Consider the following 21,297-nt stretch of genomic DNA (forward strand, 5'->3'; position numbering starts at 1 on the left):
AAAGCATTTTGAGGAAAGTGAAAATCAACAAAGGAGCAGGACCTGCACTGTAGAATGTATTTCTAGGTATTGACAAGCCAGCATATTTGACTCTGTTTAAGAACTTTCTGTAAATTTTGGAGTCCTCATTAAGTATAGAAAAGAAACTGCCAAGCGAGGTTTGGATTTATATTTTCATATGTTATCTCATGTATTAGTCTATTTTCACACTGCTATAAAGAAATACCCAAGAATGGGTAATTTATAAAGGAAAGAGGTTAATTGACCTCTTCCACATGGCTAGAGGAGGCCTCAGGAAACTTACAATCATGGCAGAAGATGAAGGGGAAGTGAGCACTTTTTCACATGGCGGCAGGAGAGAGAAGAGTGAGTAGCGAAGGGGAAGATCCCCTTATAAAACCATCAGATCTTGTGAGAATTCACTCACTATCATGAGAACAGCATGGGGGAAACTGCTCCCATGACCCAATCACCTCCCACCAGGTCTTTCCCTAGATACGTGGAGATTATGGGGATTACAATTCAAGATGAGATTTGAGTGGTGACACAGCCAAAGCATATCATATCAATAGACCTGCTCTTGGTTTCAATTGAATAAACTTAGACTTAGATATTGTAAGGATGCATTTCCAGAGCAGCATTACAAATATTTGAAATGGTACATTTGGATCAAGTAAAAAGAATTAACTTCTTGTACACTTTTATTAAGAAGTGATTTATCATCTACCTTTGATCGCATCCTCTTGGAAAAAAACATATTTACATTTTTGTTCATTGAATATCTCATTTACTTGTGTATTTCTTATAAGCCACTGATTTGCAATATGCTACATTTACATTTTCTCATTTGTTGCATCAGTTATAAAGGAGGAGGAAAAGAATAATAGGATTTGTTTGATAATTTGTGCTCTTTCAGCTTTCTCTGAGTAGTTGTCCCAAAGCATTAAAAAATGCTGCAGAATCTTGCATAAATTGTAACTGCACTGATATGCTTTCTTTCTTTTCTCACAAGGAGGAAGGTTATTAAAAACAGAGAAAGATCAGACTCTTCAATGCATTATGAACAGTGTCCCACATGGAATAAACTCAATAAGCAGTTGGTTAATATAAAAATGAATGGATGAATGAATCAGAATGTTTAAATATGTTATTTAAGAATCTATGGTCTTTTCCTAAAAGTATTATTTCTATAGTTCAGAAAACATTAAAAATTCAGTATCATGAGAAAAATGAAGTATTTCACTAAGCTGAATCATCAAAAAAATGAAGCTGACCACTTACAACCCTAAGCATTTTAAAAATGGTAATATTTCCAAAATTGATTATACACCATTCAAGCTGAGGGGTCACCATTCTGAACATAGATGATTGTATTATAATTTTATACACTGAGGTTCCCAGGGCTAATCCAACAGGTAGGACTTAGTCATGGAATATTGGATATTGAGGTTTCCTTTTTTGTTATTTTGCTTTTTGGAGACAAGGTCTTGCTCTTTTGCCCAGGCTAAAGTGCACTGACACAATCATGGCTAACAACATCCTAGACCTCCTGGGCTCAAGAGATCCTTCCATCTCAGCATCCCAAGTAGCAGGGACCACAGGCATACACCACCATGCCCAGCTAAGGTTTTAAATTTTTTGTAGAGGCTGGGTCTTGCTATGTTGTCCAGTCTAAGATTTCTTACCACCAGTTTTTAGATTTTATTTGTCTTCCCCATCACACTTAGGCTGAAAGCACTTACTATTTGTTGCAAAAAGGTATCTGTCTTTAGAAGCTTTCATTTGTCCTCTCATTATTGATGACCTTTCATGTTTTTTGAGTTTCTAAACTACATCACTCAACACTTGATCACATGTAAAATGCCATGGGCATTCCTATGAATGAAGTGTATGAATTTTATGATATCTTTTTGTGATGCCTGAATTATTTTGCTCGTTGTTTGAGTACTTGGCCAATCTAAGCCACTGAGTTTGCCAGACTGGCCAGAATAATTTAAGTATTGCCATTGTCACATTGTACAGCTGCTGCTAACTAGCAAGCCGTTCTTAATCATCAACATCTCTCTTTTTCTCTAGGCCAGATCCTTCTGTATAAATTAACCATAATTCGGCTGGGCATGGTGGCTCACACCTGTAATCCTAACACTTAGGGAGGCCAAGGCAGGTGGATCACTTGAGGTCAGGAATTTGAGACTAGCCTGGCCAACGTGGCAAAACTCCATCTCTACTAAAAATACAAAAATTAGCCAGGTATAGAGGTACACACCTGTAATCCCAGCTACTCGGGAGGCTGGCACATGAGAATTGTTTGAACCTGAGAGGCGGAGGCTACGGTGAGTCAAGGTCGCACCAGCCTTGGTCGCACTGCACTCCAGCCTTGGCAACATAGTAAGACTCTGTCTTTAAAAATTAAATTAAATTAAATTAATTCACAGTAAGTCCTCTCTTCTAAGCCTATCCAAATTAGACCTATCTGATCCCAAGCAAAAAGTTTCAAGCACACTGACTTCTCAAACAGGTTGTTGAAATACGAGTTTGGGGCTCTTGGGTTAATACACAGTACCCTGTATGACATACATATATGAAAAAAGACACAAACTACTATAGTAACAGCTCCTTGAGTTATTAACATTTGCAACGACTCTGAAAAGTGGATTTTCTTCTTGACATTTTAAAACTAAGGAAGTTGAGAGTCAGAGAAGCTAAGTATATTGCCAAAAGTCAAAGAGTTACAAAGCCATGAAGTCAGGATAAAAATTTCAGTTTGTCTGTTTTCAGACACCGTGCATTTTCCTGGGCTCCACATGATCTCTACGTTTGATTTCAAAATTTACAAGTATCTTTATGTGTAATTCTATATGTTGTTGCCTACAGTGACAGAACTTTCTGACTAATTTATGGATTTTCTATTTTGAAGTTATTTATAGTTATTAACCCTCAGGGTTGTTATGAAGATGTGTATGAAAAAATATGCTTGAAGAAATTGTGCACAGTATAAAACGCTGTACTACTTTTAGTTATTATTATTGTATAGTTTTGCCCAGAAAAGTTTCAACAGAGGAAAATAGTTTTTAAAGTAGAAGCAGCCCTAGTGGCCACATAAGCAGAAATAATTTAAAGGTGATGACCCTACCTAGTGAATTAGTCCAAAGCTGAATTGGTATTTCCTTAAGCTCAAGAATGATGGGCCTTGAGTGGTCAATTCCACAATATCTGAGAAAATGAGATACTTGACCTGGGGCATATATATTTTGCTAGACCTACACCTTAAACAATTGTCACTGTGAACAAGAAACAGAACTAAGGATGGTACCTTTCTTTAGCACTGAAGTAGCTAAAACCCAGAAAGTAGGATCATTTCTAGAAAATCTTGATATCTCTCTGTAACAGTGTTATTGTGCCTCTCAGGGCAGGTAAAGACTAAGAATCAAGATGTTGCAATAGCAACATCTGCTGGTATTTTAGTAAAATTACACAAACCGACTGAAAGATTTTTTGACAGTTTTCTTTAAATGAATTGCTGGACTTTGATTTATGGGCTACAGTACACACAGTAATGGAATATGAGTATTTTGCGGGTACAAATAGGGAGAATCAGTGGGCTATTGGAGGAATAAAAGGTGTTGTTTCAGAACAGAGACACACTTTATTTACACTAACATAAATAAAAGATCAATGAAGATCAGGACCCAAAAACCTAAAGCTAAATTAAAAAATGAATGATTGAAAGATTAGGCTTCTATATGACAGTGATTAAAACAAATACACACGGAACATTCTAATAATCAGAATGAGCAGGCAGTGGTCCTCGGGTTACCTGCCGCCTGTGCCCTGCAGTTTCCAGTAACCCACTCATCCACTCACTCATTCAACAAATATATATCGAGCACCTACTATGTGTTATATAATTTTATGGGTGCTGGAAATACAATAATGAACAAAGTAAGTCCTTTCCTTAATGGAGGTTACTTTCTAGATTGGGGTGGACTGGGATAGGGGAAAATAAATGAGTAAATTTACATGATCTGGCACTAAGTGATATAGGGATAAATAAGCAGACAGAGGACAGAGTCATGAGGAGAGGCACTCATTCATATAGGTAATCAGGGAAATCCTCCCTTATAAGAGACATTTGAGTAGAGATGTGAAGCACATGTAGGGGTACAACTGAGCCATGCAGTAGGGGATGAGTGTTCTGGGCAGACGAAATAGCAAGTGCAAAGCCCTGAAACAGGCAAAATTTGAGTACCATCAAGGTTTGGACTGATTTGAGGACCGTCGAGGAAGACTATGGAACTGAATTAAAGTAGAAGCAGTGGAACATGACAGTGGACTGGCAGTAAAGGGATAGACTCTGGGGTCCTTAGGTCAGAGTAAGAAATTGGCCTTTCCTCTGCAGGAGAAAATAAGTCATCAGGAGGATTTGGGACAAAGAAGGAAAACAGGGAGAAGAGAAGCTGTTGGTTACAATGAATAGAAATGTTTGACACGAGGGAATATATTCAAGTATTATCCTTGGTAAGGAGAGGAACATCTCAATCTGCCACCCTCAAGCTGTCGTAATCCTGAAGCCAGTATCCCATCCCAGCCTTTTTTCCTGAATATTCTTCCCCTTGTTAGGCTTGGCTAAAAGACTAATGGGCATAATTTTTCAGCTGTTCTGTTATAGTTCATCTACAGATACTAATAAAGTTAATGGGATCATTGCTGACTCAGAATTCTGGCATATAGTTACTATGTCACTATTACCTGGCTGACTATTTTGCTTTTCATTAAAATATACACTGAATATTTTCAGGCTTTTGACATATTAAAGCAAAGAACAATGCAAACATGAACCAATGTGGGATATAAACTAGCGTGATGAGTAGAAGATTAAAGATCAAGAAGAAATAAAAGATGATAGTTCAGATTATACCAGACTTTTCTATTGCATCCCTGCATCCGCATGCCTCACAGGCCTCTTATACTTCATTTCCCCAAAGATGAGTTCATGATCTTCACTCCTAGCATTCAAACTTGTTGTTTTTGTTGTGATCTCTTATTTTGGTAAATGGCACCACCTCTTATTCAATTTCATGTGTCTGAAAATTTTTCTCTACACTTTCCTTTACACTTCCCTCTCTAATACAGTATACCCCTAATCAATCACCAAATGCTATTGTTTATCAAATTATTTTTATCTACTTTGACCCAGACCCCTTTTTACCATATATGTCCAAGCCAACGTTATTGCTCACGTGGACCATTATAATTGATCTATGTTTGATTTCTGTTTTGTTCACTCTGTCCACACCTCTTCTATGTCGTTCTCTACCCAATATATTATGATGTCTCCACTCTGCCTAAAATCCTTATTGGCTTCCAATTATCCTTAGGAAAAAGTTAAAAATCCTTAATGTTGTTCCTTCAGAATTACACATGCAACACTGACAGTTTCCTCTCTATTGTAGGGTCTTAGCCCTGTAAAATGTGTATTAAACTCCTTGAAGGCTGTAAAACCTCATAGTCCACTTAATCCACAAAATCCTATCCTAATAAATCAATTTGTTTCTCTTGATTTACAAATTTTCTCAAACATCTTTTATTTTAAAAAATATTCTCAAAATATCAACAAGCATCAATGAAAAATTCATGAGAGAATTACGTGCCATATGTTATAAGTGCACTGTAGCACCAGCTGTTCTTTCCTGTCATTTGTCTTCACTAATGCTTGTATGTCTGTTTTTTATTTGTTTTTAAATATAGACATGATGATGTAATTAGATGAAATATCCTAATGCTTTCATCATTATTTTCAATGACTTTTACTAAAATCTGAAATTTTTAAATTTCCCCACTTTATTTAACATGGAGGTGAAGTGACCATTCATTTAAGTGAAAATTATACAGCAAGATTTTTAGGCAGTATTGTCTGAAAAGACCATGTTTTGCTAACATGGCTCTCCTCTTCTCTGAAATATAGTATCTGATAAAGTAAAAATAAAAATGCATTGCAGTTAGGCTCAAAGGTAGTGAGTTATCTCAATTGATTGTTCATAGTCAGTTATATATTAAACTCCTTGTTCTACTTTTTCCCTGTTTCTCACTACTGCACTCAGCTAGTCTTAAAATAAACACATTGAAGCAGAAATTGACTACAAATAGATAATTCAAATCTATGTCAAAATTTGTGGGATATACACAAAGCAGTTCTGGGATGGAAACAGAATTTTACATACTTATATTGGAAAAGAAGACAGATCTAAATTCAATGACTTAAGGTTCCACTTCACAAAGCTAGAAAAAAAAAGCAAAAATAAACTTAAAGTAAGTAGGTAGGAGGAAATAATAACGGGCAGAAATCAAGACAGTAGAGAACATACAGACAATGGAAAAAAATTAAAAAGCTGAAAGCTGACTCCTTGAAAAGATAAGCAAAATTCACAAGCTTCTAGGTAGACTTAAGTAAAAAAGAGAGGAAACAAAAATCGCCAATATCAGGAAACAAAAAGCTTTCCTGTAACATAATATAATAGGATCTGTACCACAGATCCTACAGATATTAAAAGGATAATAAGTAAAGACTGTGAGCAAATTTAGGTCAGCACATTTGACAACTTAGATAAAAGGGACCATTTTTTGTCTTCCATACTGTTCTTGCTACCATTGCTGCATAACAAACCACCTCAAAATACCCGTATTTTATCACGTTCAACAGTTCTCTGGGTCAGGACTCCAGAAAGGGCACAACAGTGATAGTTTTTTTCTGTCCCAAGATGCCTGGGGCCTCAGCAGGAAAGACTAAAAACCTGAGGGCAAATTTAAAGCTGGAGCTGGGAATCTTCTGCAAGTATTGTCACTCATGTGTTTGGAAGGTGAGCCTGGCTGCTCGCTGGCCCCTGAGAAGTGGGCTGTTAACTGGGAACCCACATGTGACATCTCCATGTGCCCTGGGCTTCCTCACAGCATGGCAGCTTCAGAGTAATTGCATTTCATACATGGAAGCTTTGGCCTCCAAAGATAACCGATCTACCCACAAGAAAGAAGCTGTATCACTTTCTGAAGTAAACTCAAAGTCACTCAGCTTCACTTCTGCTATATTCCTTTCAGATTCCAGAAAATTTGACAACTTAGATAAAAGGGGCCATTTTTGTTTTTCTTACTGTTCTTGCTACCATTGCTGCATAATAAACTACCCCAAAACTCAGGGGTATCAAGCAATCATTTTATCATGTTCACCAATTCTCTGGGTCAGGACTCTAGACAGGGTGCAACAGGGATAGGTGTTTTGTTTTGTTTTGTTTTGTTTTGTTTTTTGTTTTCTGTTCCAATATGTCTGAGGCCTCAGAAGGAAAGACTAAGAAACTGGAATCATCTGCAAGTATAGGCTATCCACCTTGGATAAGATTTTTGGATTAAGGCTCTTTCTTTGAGAATACTTTGCTGCTGAAACTATCCCGTACACTATTCCCCCAAATTTTACTCAAAAACTCTTTCCTCTCTCATTCTATTACAGGTGGCTCAAAGAGGTCAGGAGGCACCTTTAACACTTTTATTGGAGATCTCCTTGTCTAGATCATCAGGTTTGTCAGGTGTATATTTTCTCTTTTTATGTTGTCACATGGAACAATTTTGCTAAACTTTGCAACACTTTACAAAAAAAAACTTCTTTACCCCATCTTCCAATAACACTTATCTCCCTATCCTTCCAGCTTGCATAATTGTCTCCCTTGATATCATCCGGCCTTCACTGACAGTCTTCCCAAGGCTCTTCTGGCTCTCATCTAACCCAGTCTCAAAGCCAATGCCATGCTTTTGTCATGTTAGCTTCCTACTTCCAGCTCCCAAATTTCTGTTCCACTTATTATTACTACATAACAATGACCCCAAGTTTACTGGTCTAGTTGTTGTACTGGCTTAAACCAACTGCTTTATGATTTTCACAAATTTGTGGAACAGAGATTCAAACAAAGCACAGTAAGGATACAGAAATGACTTTCTCTTGCTCAATGATGTCTAGGGTCTCTTCTGGGAAGACTCAAAAATTGGTGGCTTTTAATGAGTGAGTACTGGAGTCCTCTGGATGACGTACTTATTCACTTGTCTAGTAGTTGTTACTGACTGTTGTCTGAGTCCTCTGGGGGTGCTGTCAGGCAAACCATCCATGTTTGGATCATGCAGTAGATGTATTTCTATCAGTAAGGCATCTGTACAACTATTCTCCAAAGTAATTACACCATTTTATGGTCCCACCAAAAACGAATAAAAGTAATGATTATTCCATGTTCTCACCAACATTTGATATTACTAATGTTTTACTTTACCCATTCTTGTGGTCATGAAATAGTTATCTCATGCTATAGATAGTGTATTAATTCGTTTTCACACTGCTTATAAAGATATATCTGAGACTGGGAAGAAAAAGAGGTTTAATTGGACTTACAGTTCCACATGGCTGGGGAGACCTCATAATCATGGTGGGAGGTGAAAGGCACTTCTTACATGACAACAGCAAGAGAAAAAATGAGTGAGAAGCAAAAGCAGAAACCCATGATAAACCCACCATGAGTGAGAAGCAAAAGCGGAAACCCATGATAAACCCGCCAGATCTCATAAGATTTATTCACTATCACAAGAATAGCATGGGAAATGTCGGCCCCCATGATTGAATTACTTCCCTCTGGCTCCCTCCCACAACACGTGGGAATTCTGGGAGCTACAACTCAAACTGAGATTTGGATGGGGACACAGTCAAATCATATCGGATGGTATGAAAATTAAAGTAATGATATTATTTTAATTCCCCTGATGACCAATAATGCCAAACAATTTTTCATGTTTTTTTTTTTTTGTAATTGCATATTTTTTTTCTGAGGCATTGGTTCAAGTCCTTTCTTTTTTTCAAAAATTGAGTTGTCTTTATTAATGAGCTATAGAAGATATGATTCACTGCTGGCTCCATTAAATAATATTCATCAGGTGAATTTTAATTTCTAGAAATTAAATTTCCATAAAACGTCATAGAGATATAAGTCATCACAGAGTTAAAAAAATGCAAAGTCATCTAATCTAACTAAAACAATTTCATAAAGTGGAATAAATGTGATTTTATTATCCAGCTGTTTGTTCTTTGTTAGCTTCCAAGGAAACTGTGATTTAATTGATTTCTATCAATGTTTATTGGGTACAACTGTATGCAGGGTATGTATCTGGAAACTGGAAGCATATAATTACAATAACCCATGGCCCCTGGTTTCCAGTGAAAACAATACACAAATGCTTGTATGACAAAGTGGATTTTGGCAAGCACTACACTAGCGGTATAATATGTAATAGAGGAACTGGGAAAGAAAATATTTAATTCAAACTTAAGTGCTCTGGGAACCCTCTGATGAGGAAATATAAGGGAACATGAAGTATTAAAGTCTTAAAGGGTGATCAACACCCATATTTCAATTTAAAGAGATTTTTATTTCTATTTAACTGTTTTTAAGATCCTGATTGAGTAAGCTCAATTTTGTAAATCCAAGCTCTCGGTGATAATTATATTTAACTGTCTATGTATTGATTGTTAGTGGAGCATGCATGTAAATTATGACTAATATGTTAGGATCTACAAGACAATAAACTGCGTCCATCTTTTCCAATAAACAAATAGGTAAATATAAAGACAAGTCAAAACTAACATCTATACAATTGATATAGGCCAGTTTAGAAGGTGATGGATTAACGTGGGATCCAAATGCACTACTTTTATGTTATGCAAGCCCCAGAATAAGAAGATTGACTCACTAGTCACAGCAGCACTGCTCTTCTACCAACCTTTACCTCTCTCCCTGTGGGCAGAGCAGGGAGAAGATGGAAATGGTGACGAAGGAGGTTGGAGCTCAGCTAAGCAAAGGAGGTAACCCTTCACGAGTTTGCTGTGCAAGTAACTCACTTCCACTCCCCTGGGGAAAGGAAAATAAAGAACAGAGAGGTGCAAGGAATGTGAGAATGTGCCTCTTCATGGAAACCAGGAGTGAGGAAATTATATTCCGTTGCTAATATCCCATGAGATGATTCTGATTATTGGGGAAGATATGTATCTTTTGGGATTATTTGCAGTCTCTTTTAAATTGCCTTGCTTATACATTTTTAAGAATGGTCAATTTTTTTAGAAAGGTGTTTCATTATCTTTTGTATATTTATACGATCTAAATAGTATGACAGTAGATATAAGAACAAGTGGCATAGTCAGTAACCTGCTGTCTCACATATATAACCTCTAAATTTCTTATTTTTTTCACTATGTATAATCCACTTCTCCTTTTTGGTGGGGATTGGCCTGAGATTCAGGTGTGAGGTATCTTTTACTCAGTGGTAGATATACCTGAAACAAAAAAGGCAAAAAGAAGAGGAAGAAAACCGATGAAATAGGGAAAAGCAGTGAAAGAAAAAATTGACTTGGACAAATTCTAGAAACACATTTTGACTTTTACCTTCTAAACCAGTGGGTGGTTGAGCAGATATTCAGGCATCTAAAGAAGCCAGAGGAGTGGTCGTGTTCCTGTATTCTCTGCAGACAATTTAGTCAATGGACATAAATACCTTTTTTAAAAACTTGAGCTGGTATAGTTTTGCTGTGTCTCCACCCAAAATCTCATCTTGAATTTTAATTCCCATAATCCCCACATATCAAGGGCAGGATGAGGTGGAAGTAATCAGATCATGGGGGCGGTTTCCCCCATGCTCTTCTCATGATAGTGAGTGAGTCTCCTGGGATCTGATGGTTTTGAAAGCATCTGGAATTTCTCTTGCTTGCACTCACTCCATCCTGCCACCCTGTGAAGAGGTGCCTATTTCTTCTTTGCCTTCCATCATGATTGTAAGTTTCTGGAGGCCTCCCCAGCAATGCAGAACTGTGAGTCAATTAAACCACTTTCATTTATAAATTACCCAATCTTGGGTATTTCTTCATAGCAGTGTGAGAATGAACTAGTACGTGGGCATTTATAGATTTCTGTACTATTCATCTATATTGACCACTACTTTTGGTTCTTTTAAACAAAACTCTTTCTGTGGAGGCATGCGTCCTCACCACCTGTATGTAAAACTGCACTTTAAGAATTGTCTGTTTTGCTCTTTGAATTATCCTTATTACAGTCTAAAATTTGGGAGCATATAAGTCATGACCAAGATGGGCTTATAATTTAAAGCTTGCAAGTCTGTGAGTTTTATTCATCAAGTAGAACATTTTCTGTATTGCAGAGAATTATGGTAAGGCAGAAAGTGGAGGAAACAGTATATTTTAGAACATTTAATTGTTTAACATGATTATCTAAGTATAGACACTGAAACCCCTAAGTGTAATTTTTCTTCATTTTAGCTTTGATTTGTAACTTTCTTAAAACTAAAGCTTGCTCACTTGTCAGATCACAGATACACTTTACTTCAGAGTGAAGGCTCAAAACCTTCATGTATTCCCTTTTATATAGAAGCAAATGTATTCACTTTTATATGGAAGTCACTTTCAATAAGGGAAACACACATCATGGTTATTTTCCATCAGAGGAAATATTTCTGGATATAAGAACAATGATTTTCACAGTGGTGCATTATGTTCATCCTCTGGTTTTCCAAGTCGAGGTTCTGTTTTAAGTAAAGATTTTCATATTTCATTAGTTATTATCACTATTTCTAACTTACCAATATGGGAAGAGTTCTGGCAGGAAAAATTACCTTGCTGGCCTTGAAAATTTTGAAGTTGCAATTAGTGGAGGATAAGGACAAGCTGTGCAACTTGGAAAAGGTTTAAAATTCCTTCCTAGTGAGATGAACATTACTTACCTACAGTCATCCTTTCCAGTGTTCCCAATCAACTCACACTATTTTTAGATCTATTCAAATTGGCTAATAATGAGGATTTACATGAATTATGCCTGGTAATGCTGTTGTCCAAGTGGCCTTTCAGTACTGGAATTATCATCTTAGGATTCTACAATAACTGTGGAAATGAAGGCTAGAAATGCACCCTACACTGCATAAAATTGTTGAAAAGACATGTCTAATCTTAAAACCAGATCTTGATTAGTAATACTTTATTTGAGGAGGAAAGTGAGAAGGGATTGGGATGTGTCATAAATGAAACCCCTACACAGTGCTTTCCGAAAATCTCAGGGTTTAGAAGATAATATTATCATAGAGGTAAAAATAGGTTATCAATAATAAATTAAGGAAAGTGGCTCAGATCTGATGGAATTTTGTTAGTAATTCTAGAACTCAATGTGAGATAAATATTAAAGCCAATTAAGAGGATTGCTAAGTTACATTGCAAACAAAAGCATTAAAATAGTGTGGAGTACATAGAGTCTTGATAAGGAATAACAAAAATCACATGGGACAACTCTGTGTGTCTACAAGAATGAGGCATTTCCTAAGAGGACACTTTGCTCTTCTAGTGAGTAAAGTCTTCTTATGATTGGACCGCCACCCAGGGTTCTCAGAGAGCCTGTAATCAGCCTGCTAATCCCTTCTCGGTGAACTCTGAGCACTGCTAAAGACCAGAAGAGATACCAAATGTTTGGAAAAGAGAGCTTTAATTTCTCAGGGGTGCGGGAAGTAAATTCCATAAACTTGTCAGGTTGAACTTGACCTTGGGCATCATACTGGAATAGATTACTAAAGGGATGATTTGTGATCTTCTACAAAAGGAATATCTGAAGGGCTGCTATGCAACCTTTCTAAGAATCACTAAAAGTGGAAGGGGCTACTCCGGGAGGCATTAACTTTTTCGTGATTATACACATTCCTGCTAAAGCTAAATAATCATATGGCAGTGATGTGCTCAGAGTGACCATTAAGATTGCCACAATAAAAACAGATTCCATGATTCTCTGTATCCAGTCAGGAGAAAGAAATCACACCATTTATTTAAACAGATAATTTAATTTAAAAAATCGTTAACTAGGTATATTTGTTTTCTGGGGCTGGCGTAACATAGTTTGATAAACTAGGTGCCTCAAACAACAGAAATCAATTGGTTATTAATAAATTCCTTTTTAAAAAATATGTGTTAAAAACATAAGGCAAAATCTATTCACAATAAATCAATAATAGTTCTGGAAGCTAGAAGTTTGAGATCAAGGTATCAGCAGTATTTCTTCCTTCTGAGGGCTGGGAGGGAGAATCTGTTTCATGCCTCTTTCCTAGCTTTTGGTGGTTTGATGCAATCTTCGGCACTCCTTGGCTTGTAGTGTGTCACCCTGATCTCTGCCTTCATTCTTCACATGGCATTCACCCTGTGTGCATGTCTGTCCCAGTTTCTTCTTTTTATAAGGATGCAATCTTATTGGATTAGAGTCCACCCTAATTATCTCATCTGCAAACACCCTATTCCAAATCAGGTCATTTACAGGTACTGAGGAGTTAGAACATAGAGATTTTGCGGGAGTAATATGGTTTGGGCTCTGTGTCCCCTCCCAAATCTCATTTCGAACTGTAATCCCCATATGTCAAAGGAGTGACCTAGTGGGAGGGGATTAGATCATGGGCGCAGTTTTCCCCATGCTGTTCTCATGATAGTGAGTGAGTTCCCATGAGATCTGATGGTTTTATAAGTGGAGGTTTCCCCTGCTTGCTCTCTTTTTCTTGCTGCCTTGTGAAGAAGATATTTGCTTCTCTTTTGTCTTCCGCCATGATTGTAAGTTTTCTGAGGCCTCCTTAGTCATGTAGAACTGTGAATCAACGAAACCTCTTTCCTTTATAAATTACCCAGCCTCAGGTATTTCTCTACAGCAGTGTGAAAGCAGACTAATACAGGCGTCCACAATTCAACCCATAATTTTAGGTAACCTAAAAAGCAAAATGTTTTCACAAAGGTAGTAACTGTAGAAAGAGCTACCACCTCCAGCGCTGCAAGAGCAAAGGGATGTGGCTACGATGATCAAATCATAGAAACTTGGAAAACCGGCTTCAAGGAGCTGAAACCCAGACACCTGAGGCAGGGGCATTTATGCTCAGGTGGTCCTGGTGTCTCTGATGGAGGGTTCCATGAGGCTTCTTCTGCAAGCGTTCAAAAACCTGCAAACATTGAGCAAACTACAAACGGTGTCCAGGTGCTGCTACAAGAAGCAACTGCCCCTGCTAGAGTGACATCTCATAGGAGTCATTATCATGGGAGCTGCAAGCCGACAGAATCTGCAAGTCCTTCTGCCGCCTTCAGCCTCTGGCGCCCCCTATTGGTAGAGCCTTGTAGAAGCAGCTGACAAAGCAAAACTTGGTTTCTGCAGTGCCAGCCCTAGCTAGCATCACAAAATAAAGTAGAAAAAGGTGTTGGGAGGACCACAGCCTTGGACAGCTTTCTCTGTTTTTCTCTGGGTCATTTGCTGATCTTGACTCATTCAAATTAGAGTAAAAAGTGTGCCAATTACTAATTTATTCTTTCTCAGCTACTAACACACATTTTTTGACCCAATAGGCGTCACACAATTCCTAGATTTGTGGAGTTACTGATGTGTAAATTATTGCCTTTATTCTTTATCTATAAAATGGGTATGCCAATAATAAGTACCTCATAGAGTTGTTGTGAGGACACATGAAAATTACTTAGAACAGTAGGTCACATGGACTAAGTTGTTAGTTATATTAGCTATTATTTTATTACTATTTTGTTTAATTGGATAATTAAAAGTTCAAGAATTAACAACATGTTTCAGGGCCTATCTATTCTTATGTAGGGAATTAATGAAACTTAGGAAAAATTCAGGTGTTCGCTCAGTGCCAATATAGCACCTACAAATAAAAATGAATTATTCTATGTCTTCATTAACTAAAATCAAGTATCTCAACCTCCTATTAACACTTAACATTCTATAGCTGATTATTATTTCTAGAACTTCCTAAAAACTTTCAGAAAAGAGAGTTTCTGCTTAAGCAACATGACCGCAAAAGCCAGGATGGCAAATTTCTGCATGACTGTCTACTACTGATTGGTAGTGGCTGCCTGGAAAGCTGAGTTGAGGAGTCTGAGGCTCCCTGTGGGTTCAGAAGCAAAAAAGTTGAGGATCATTTAGCAATCTCAGCATCAGGCATGGGAGAGCGTATTTGTGGCACTCCTGTCTTCCCCTTGAGTTTATCAACATTAGAAGGAAGAGTACGGTTTCCAAGGTCAAAACTGAGTTAAGTGTCTGGTTTCTATACAAAGCTGAGATTGGAAGTAATAATACCTCATATGGTTATTGTGAGGATTAAATTAAAGAAATGAAACATTCTTCCCATCTCTGTGGAAGCCAATAAATGTTAGTTGTTCCCTTTCCTGTAAATTAGTTTCACTACAGTGTATAAGCCTATAATTGTGTTTATCTTTGTCATATTTCATAATGTTGTCATGATTTGATCAATTATATAAAAGTTAATCACTGTGAAACAGAGTTCTTTAGGAAATGGCAAACACATTCCAAATGCATTCATGCTATAGTGGAAAATCTATAGTCATGTTATTTATCCCCACCTAAATGTATATGAAAGTATTTTTGGTGAATGGATGATGACGTTTGACTTTTCTACACATATAATTACTTCAGCATCTATAGATAACACAGATTAAATGCAATTTATTTGATTTCTCCACGTTTCGTTGAATAGGGAACAGTTTTCTTTTACCTTCTATCAATGTGAAAAGTAATGAAATGCAATTGTTCTTCATTGCCTGCAAAACAAAAGAAACAATTTCATGGATAAAAATAAGTAGCTCTCATGCACTGAGATTTTATTAGACTAGGCCATTTTATTCTTTTGTGAAAAGGTTACTACCTATGTTTAAATTTCACCATTAGATAAATTTCATGAATTTCATATAGTTCTGTGAAGTGTCTGCTCCAGACTGTGCATTTTCCTCCCCTGGACTTCCTACTGTATTTTCTTACAGGCCTGCCTCACAGAAATTAAACTCAATTTATACTTTCAAAAAATCTGGTGAGTATATAAATATGCTTTGAACATGTGTTCTTCTTAGAGCTTCATTTTTCTCTACTTCATTGTTTAAATAGGCAGCACCACCTGGTGGCTAAATAAAACAACTGAAATCTTTTACATCCTGAATATGGAAAACTGTAGATTCAGCAGTGGAAAAATATTTAATTATTTTTTACATTAAATTGGGGTTATTCATCATAAGTTTCTTATTTAAATGATGTCTAGTTTTAAAAATGCATACATCTAAACCATAAAAAGTTTTATACATTGCTAATTATACTCATTTTCTATACTAGCCGTTAGTATTATTGAAAAAAAAATCGGTTGTATAATTTTAATAATGTGACATTTAAAATAAAGTTTAAACAACTTTTGAGAAAAATCATCCTCTTGAGGCACTTTAATCCACTCACTAAAATTATCTTTTTGCACTTTTCTTTGAAAGTACTCTCATTTGTAACAAACCATGGTCACAGGCACTTACTATTAAACAACTTTACTCATAAAACACCAAAAAAATTAATAAGAGCTATTTAGAAAAATACATGTAATTGTTACACTGTAATTATAGTTTTAGACCCATATTGAGCTTCAAAAGAGGCATTTAATTCGAAATGTAATGCTGCTGCCCTCTTGTGGTTTAAAATGCATATTTCCTTCTAGAAATAAAAATACAGTATCCAAATAAATAATAATGTTGATACTTAATGAGAAAACGGAGTGTGAACTACTTTCACATTTGTCCACAGAAATACAGTAAATAATCCATTAACTACCACAGATGAAGATTAGAATGTCTAGGAATTTTAGTATCATGATTGATTGATTGATAGTGATTAACTTACTTTACCCTCGTTTGGTGAGTGCAATTAACCACAAAAATCCCTTCTCACCTAACTCTTAGCAACTTTCACCAGTTCCATAATATAGATTTTGCAAATGCTGTAGGAAACTAACACCCTCCAATTAATATTGGTATAATTAATTTACTTTCCTAACATTAGGTGAAGAATAAACGGCTTCAAACTACTTAAAAAAAAAAAAATTCTTCCTCATGTTGCTTCTGTTTTCACCTGGGATGAGTTCAGGAGCCTTTCCCAAGGTCCAGAACATGCATTTACCTTGCTGAAACACTTTTTGGCCCTTGCAATTGTGGCACTGAATGGAAAACAAGCTTTAGATACACATTCCAAATGCAGGAGCCAAGCTTTTCCTTGTCATGCTGGCTCTGTTACTAGAAAAGAATGGTGCCTTTCAGATTTCTCCATACAAACAGAACTAATTCTCCAAGAGCGTGTTTACATCTCTCACCTTGGATTGGGAGTGTTATCGTGGATTAAAGGACAACAAGGAGGAAACAAAGAGGGATGATTCTGCCTTTGCCTAAAATTCCAGAAACTGTAGGGCAAGAGTTTATTTTCCAACTGTCTGAAATTTCCTTTGGCTACCGCCTTCTCTGTGAAAGCTTATGATGCACTTCCATTTAGAAAATAGGATTTTGTTATTGTTGAGAAGAGGGAAAAACTAAAGCAATCACTTATATTCTGCTTTCATTTATTTAGCTACAGAGAAAACAAGCAGAGTCAACAGCAAAAGTGGGTGGTTGGAGCACTCTGGCACCTGGTCTGGCATTCCTATGCCTCCCATGACCTTGGTATGCTGCTGTGCCCACCAGGGCCTTTTAACACAGGGCTTCCCCCAAGTCATTTTCTTTGATGAGGTGGCATTTCCTTTCTTTATTTTTTATTCTTTCCTGGAAAAAATGTCTAGGATTTATCTAGCATGCCGTTAACCATCTTGTCTTCAGGAATAAGCAAGAAAAGACAGCAAGGGACTAAGGGGTCATGCGACTCAACATGTCCAAGGCTGTTTTTCAAAGATCTCCGTGCCAATTCCTTTAGGTTTAACTCAAAAGCAGTATCTGCAGGAGGAGAGAGAAGGGCTCAAGTTAGCTGGCTCAGAGTCATCCGTACTTGGCATGTCTTGGCCATCCGTTGAAGAAACTGTTCTTGGTCCTCTATACCTTGCTACCTGAAGACACTCATTTTGCTCCGCAGTTGTCTTCTGTCCTCCCCTTGACAATGGGTGATACAACATGGTAAACAAGTAGCACAAAAACTGAGCAGCTCACACCAGGAATACATTCCGGTTGCACAGCTACTTCCTGACCTGTATGTAATTCTGCCATGTGCCTGAGCTCTAGTGAGTCCCAAACTTCCCAGAATTCACTCAGGTCGCTTCTCAGAAGGGGCTCTTACAGACCCCGGGTGAGACGAAGCAAGCCCAGGTACTTTTCTGCCTATCTTCCCCTGGGAGTCTTCACCTACAGTGCCAAGACTGCTCTTTCCTTACACAACTAGGTTGTTGTTGCTACTGTTTTTCAAAGTCAATAATACATTGTTTAGGGATAAGAAATAGTTGGTGCATAGGGTAGCAGGAGTTACCTAAGTAGGGAGAGACACGATTTCAGTGAAGGGGCTCACAGGGTATTTCTAAAAATCTGTGTTGTGACTTCTGTGGGGGAACACAGAGTTTTACTTTACAATTACTTTTTGTTTTTCTTTTTGTCTTTAAGACAGTGTCTTGCCCTGTCACCCAGGCTGGAGTACTGTGGTGCAATCAGGGCTCACTGCAACCTTGAACTCCTGGGCTCAAGCGATCCTCCTTCTTCAGCCACCTGAGTAGCTAGGCTCCTCCTTCCTCAGCCTCCCAAGTACCTAGGACTATGATATGGTTTGGCTCTATGTCCCCCTCCGAATCTCATCTCAAATTGTAATTGTCATATGTTGAAGAAGAGGCCTGATGAGATGTGACTGGATTATGGGGGGAAATTTCCTCCTTGCTGTTATCATGATAGTGAGTGATTTCTCACAAAATCTGATCATTTAAATGTGTGTGGCGCCTCTTCCTTCTCTCTGTCTGTCCTTCTTTGCCATGGTAAGGTGTGCTTGTTTCCTCCTCACCTTCTACCATGATTATATGTTTCCTAAGGCCTCTCAGCCATGCTTCCTATACAACCTATAGAACTGTGAGTCAATTAAACCTCATTCATTGATAAATTACCTACTTTATAGCAGTGTGAGAATGAACTTATATAGAAAATTGGTACTAGGAGAGCGAGGCATCACCATAAAGACACCTGAAAATGTGGAAGCAGGTATGGAACTGGGTAACAGGTGGAGTTTGGAACAGTAGAGGGCTCAGAAGAAAACAGGAAGATGTGGGAAAGTTTGGAACTTCCTAGCAACTTGTTGAATGGTTTTGATCAAAATCCTGATAGTGATACGAACAGTGAAGTCCAGCCTGAGGAGGTCTCAGATGGAGATGAGGAACTTATCGGGAGCTGGAGTAAATGTCACTCTTGCTATGCTTTAGCAAACAGACTGGCAGAATTGTGCCCCTGACCAAGAGATCAATGGAACTTTGAAATTGAGAGAGACGATTTTGAGTATCTGGTAGAAGAGGTTTCTAAGCAGCAAAGCATTCAAAAACTGACCTGGTTGTTTCTAAAGTGTACAGTAGTATGCATGAAGAAAGAGATGGTCTGAAATTGGAACTTATATTTAGAAAAGGAAAACCCATTTTCTGGGGGAGAAATTAAAGTTGGCTGCAGAAATTTGCATCAGTGATAAGGAGCCAAATGTTAATAGCTGAGAAAATGGGGGAAATGTCTCCAGGGCATATCGGAGATCTTCACAGCAGATTGTCCCATCACAGACCTGGAGGCCTAGGAGAAACAAATGATTTCATGGGCCGAGCCCAGGACTGTGCCATTCTGTGCAGCCTCGAGACATTCCCAGCCACTCCAGCTTCAGCCTTGGCTAAAAGGGGCCAAGATATAAATTGGGCCATTGCTTCAGAGGGTGCAAGTACCAAGCCTTGGTGGCTTCCACATGGTATTTGGCCTGCAGATGTGCAGAAAGTAAGAGTTGAGGCTTGGGAACCTCTGCCTAGATATCAGAGGATATATGGAAAGGCCTGGATATCTATACAAAAGTCTGCTGCAGGGGTGGAGCCCTCATGGAGAACCTCTAATAGGGCAGTGTGGAGGGGATATGTGGGGTTAGAGCCCCCACACAGCATCCCCACTGGGGCACTATGTGCTGGAAAGGCTGCAGACACTCAGTGCCAGCCTATGAAAACAGCCATGGTGGCAGTATCCTGCACAGCCACAGGAGCAAAGGTGCCCAAATCCTTGGGAGCCCACCCCTTGCATCAGCACGCCCTGAACATAAGACATAGAGTCAAAAGAGGTTATTTTGGAGCTTTAACATTTAATGACTGCCTTGCTGGGTTTTGGACTTGCATGGGGCCTGTAGACCCTTTGTTTTGGCCAATTTCTCCCTTTTGGAATAGGAGCATTTACCCAATGCCTGTACCCCCATTGTACCTTGGAAGTAACTAAATTGTTTTTGATTTTACAGGCTTATAGGTAGAAAGGTCTTGCCTTGTCTCAGATGGGACTTTGGACTTGAACTTTTGAGTTAATACTGGCATGAGTTAAGACTTTTGGATCTGTTTGGAAGGCATGATTAGTTTTGAAATGTGAGAAGGACATGAGATTTGGGAGGGGCTGGGGCAGAATGATGTGGCTTGGTTCTGTGTCCCCACCTAAATCTCATCTCAAGTTGTAATCACCATATGTCTGAGGGGAGGCCTGGTGAGAGGTGTTGGATCATGGGAGCAGATTTCATTGTTGCTGTTCTGGTGATAGTGAGTGAATTCTGAGGAGACCTGATCATTTAAAAGTATGCAGAACCTCCCCCTTCTCTCTCTCTCTCTGTCCTGCTTTACTATGGTAATAGGTGCTTGCTTCCCCTTTGCCTTCCACCATTATTGTAAGTTTCCTAAGGCCTCTCAGCCATGCTTCCTGTACAGCCTGCGGAACTGTGAGTTAATCAAATCTCTTTCTTTTATAAATTACCCAGTCTCAGGTAATTCTTTATGGTGGTATTAGAATGGACTAATAAAGACTACAAGCACACACCACCACACGCTGCTAATTTTTAAAAAAGATTTTTATAGAGACAAGGTCTTGCCACATTGCCCAGGTTGGTCTGGAACTCTCTCTCAGCCTCAAGTGATCCTCTAGCCTCGGCTTCCCAGAGTGCTGGGAATACAGGTATGAACCACCATGCCTGGTCTATAATTTCACTTTAAACTTACATATGAGGCTGGGCATGCTGGCCATGTCTATAATCCCAGCACTTTGGGAGGCCGAGGCAGGTGGATCCCTTTAACCCAGGAGTTCCATAGCAGCCTGGGCAACATGGTGAAAACCCATCTCTACCAAAACTACACAAATTAGCCAGGTGTGAGGGCACACATCTGTAGTCCCTGCCACTAGGGAGGCTGAGATGA

The 21,297-nt window shown here is 38.2% G+C and overlaps 1 long non-coding RNA gene across 2 annotated transcripts in view; it reads left to right on the forward strand.

Annotated features, from left to right (window-relative positions):
* Positions 1–21,297, forward strand: part of LOC105549568 — a 280,683-nt gene that overhangs the window by 122,680 nt on the left and 136,706 nt on the right. Inside the window, exon 2 of one of the 2 annotated variants that reach the window (XR_001007562.1) lies at positions 7,499–7,565. The exons of the other annotated variant lie outside the window; for it this stretch is intronic. This is a non-coding gene — a long non-coding RNA (uncharacterized LOC105549568). The remainder of the gene's footprint in view (positions 1–7,498; positions 7,566–21,297) is intronic. 2 annotated transcript variants of the gene reach the window in all.

The sequence above is a fragment of the Mandrillus leucophaeus genome, unplaced genomic scaffold (assembly GCF_000951045.1).
Source record: "Mandrillus leucophaeus isolate KB7577 unplaced genomic scaffold, Mleu.le_1.0 Scaffold444, whole genome shotgun sequence".
NCBI classification, from domain to species: domain Eukaryota; kingdom Metazoa; phylum Chordata; class Mammalia; order Primates; family Cercopithecidae; genus Mandrillus; species Mandrillus leucophaeus.